Source organism: Etheostoma spectabile, chromosome 5 (genome assembly GCF_008692095.1).
Source record: "Etheostoma spectabile isolate EspeVRDwgs_2016 chromosome 5, UIUC_Espe_1.0, whole genome shotgun sequence".
In the NCBI taxonomy this organism is placed as follows: Eukaryota; Metazoa; Chordata; class Actinopteri; order Perciformes; family Percidae; genus Etheostoma; species Etheostoma spectabile.
Genome location: NC_045737.1, coordinates 14,015,041 through 14,017,674, shown reverse-complemented (window position 1 = coordinate 14,017,674; position 2,634 = coordinate 14,015,041). Strand labels below are relative to the sequence as shown.

The 2,634-nt window shown below is 38.2% G+C and overlaps 1 protein-coding gene across 2 annotated transcripts in view; it reads right to left on the bottom strand.

Annotated features, from left to right (window-relative positions):
• fras1 (Fraser extracellular matrix complex subunit 1) overlaps nucleotides 1-2,634 on the bottom strand; it is a 242,061-nt gene that overhangs the window by 32,144 nt on the left and 207,283 nt on the right. The window lies entirely within an intron of this gene.

Genomic DNA, 2,634 nt, shown 5'->3' with positions numbered 1-2,634 from the left:
AAGCAGGTGTCTGGCGGGGGGGGGAGGGGGAAGGATTGTTAATAAAAAAAAAACATCCAGCCAGTACCAAATGGACATTGTTGTCATCTGCTGAACTGGCTTTTTGGGCACTGTTATCGAGACTAAAAATTCAGTGATTTCACATTGTTGTGAAAAAAATGTAATAATGTTTACCTACAGGTGCGTAGAGGTGTTTTGTGATCTGAAATTTATCTTCATCTACACCAGATGATAAAAACGTGCAGATTAGACAAGTTTAAAATAAAAAGCAGGGATATTCATGGACAGAGGCTCTTGATTGTGACATGGTCAAACATTTGAAAGTGGATCCCAGTCGTCCTCCTACTGGTTACCAAAAATTGATTTCATGAAATGATACACTTTTACTTAGATGTAATATGGAACTTTTTCACCTTTGAATGTCAAGTGAACAAGTAGACCTATGTTATATATACATTATCCCTAGTGTTTCCAACAATGTTCAAACCCAGACAAATCTGTCATCTTATTTAAGGTAACGGTACATTACATTTGATTGCCTGATGATGGCTTTTGTTATTGTTTTGATTGAGAGACCCCGTAGCGGCAGAAAATGAGATATTATACATTTAGGCAAGAAACAAAATTGGATATTAGCTGACATCTAAACCCCTGAGGAAATATTGCTCCTAATATGTCCATGCGTAGTGAAAGAATCACATGTCATCGGTTAATGAAAGTATTGAATTGATCACATTGATTATAGGCAGTACACTAGACAGTACATTGTAAAACAAGTAAACATTGACTTGCTCCTAACTAGATTTCTGTCTAATTATATTCACATGTGAAACAATCAAAACTTAAATTTCTCTGCTGACATGAGCTGAAACTTGAAGAGGGAATGCTTTCCAAACAAAAAATATTCATAAATATGTGAGGTAATTTATTCTGCACTGCCACTTTCTTCTTCTTTTTCTTCTTTATATAATAAAATCAACCATAAAAACGGGTTGGCTTTCTTTATTAAAGTCAGTATCCTACATCTCAAACAAAACATAATCTAATTGGTTCGTTCTGGGGTTGGTATTTTTCATAAACATTTACATTTTTTGTCTCTCATTTGACAGTATTCCAGCATGACAAATCACTTATTATTGCTCTTCACTTTCTTCATTGAATTTTTCCTGATTCTGTAAACTTTGCTAAAATTGGGTCAGACAAAATATTGCTGAGTAAGAAAGATATATTTTGTCCAGTAAAAATGAATTTCTTTTAGTCTACCAAGCTTTGTCAGGCAGGAGAGAAAACTCAATTTGGGATGGCGAGGGGACGTCAGGAAAACAGAGTGTTTGGAGGTCAGTTGATTTGAGTGTGTGTCATTGTGTCGTGTGCAGCGAGCGTGTGAGGAATGGCTGCAGTCAGTGTGCTGCGCTGCCGCAGACCAACGGTGTGTTTGTCTTCTTTTAAACTGTTTAGGTGTCGGAAGTGAGAGTTATTTGTTTACAAGCATGTGTGTGCTTGCGTGCGTGCGTGTGTGTGTGTGTTTGTGTCTGTGTCTGTGTGTGTTTGTGTCTATGTGTGTGTGTGTGTGTACACGTGTTAATCTATTTCACGCTCAAAACAATTTACTATCAACATGTTGGATACTCCTCAGCATAACTCTCTGCTGGGCTGTTTATTAGTTTGTGGTGTGTGTGTGTAGGTGTGTGCGTGTGCGTGTGTGTGCAGAATATCTGATAGTATACGTGTTGTGAATAGGAATATGTGTGTGAGTTTAAATGCATAATTTCCAATGTTTACCTGCACTAAAAATTCTATATCTGTATGTATTTAAATGAAACACTTCGTTAGTTAAATTTAGTTAAATCAATAATTATGGCATCATAATTACTGCTTAATGGTTGGTTTAAAATTGATTATTTTACTAAAACACTAAAATACATACATATATGCATCTTATGGGCAAATGACAATTAGAAGTATTTGAAAGGACATGCCCTTGTCTCTCAGTGAATGTTTTACTTCTATGCTGCCTCGTGAAAAAGAGACTTTCATCTTAAGGCTACATGATTAAATAAAAGACAACATACTGCACGTCTTTGAAAGAATTACAATATTAGTCCAGTACACTTAAAGGGATACCAATACCATTTGTACTTCATTTGAAATCTTAATTCTTCCGCATTTCATGCATTTGTTTTTATCAAATGCCACAGGCGTGTAATAGAGTCCTACTTTCGAGCATTTTTGTAGCATTTCGGCACACTGCACTGCCAGCTCCATCAAACACACTGCGTTTGACTTCACCACACAACAATGGACGGATGTCAGAGTGAGGGGGATGCAGCTGTCAATGGACATGCGCCCCGAGCAGTTGTGGGATCGGTGCCTTGCTTAAGAGCACCTTGGCAGTGCCCAGGAGGTGAACTGGCACTTCTCCAGCTACCAGTCCAGCACCATACTTTGGTCCATATCCAAAGTTCCTCTCCACGGACTAAGCTATACTGCTATATCGTTTCACTGGAGAAGTTTCGATACTACTTGTAGGTTAAGGTGACCCAAGAGAGACGTTCACAAGTGTATTCTTTAGTGGGGGGTGTTTGGTGGTCTGGGGGAGACTCCCAGTATTTTCTCTGCACAAGAGGCGTGACC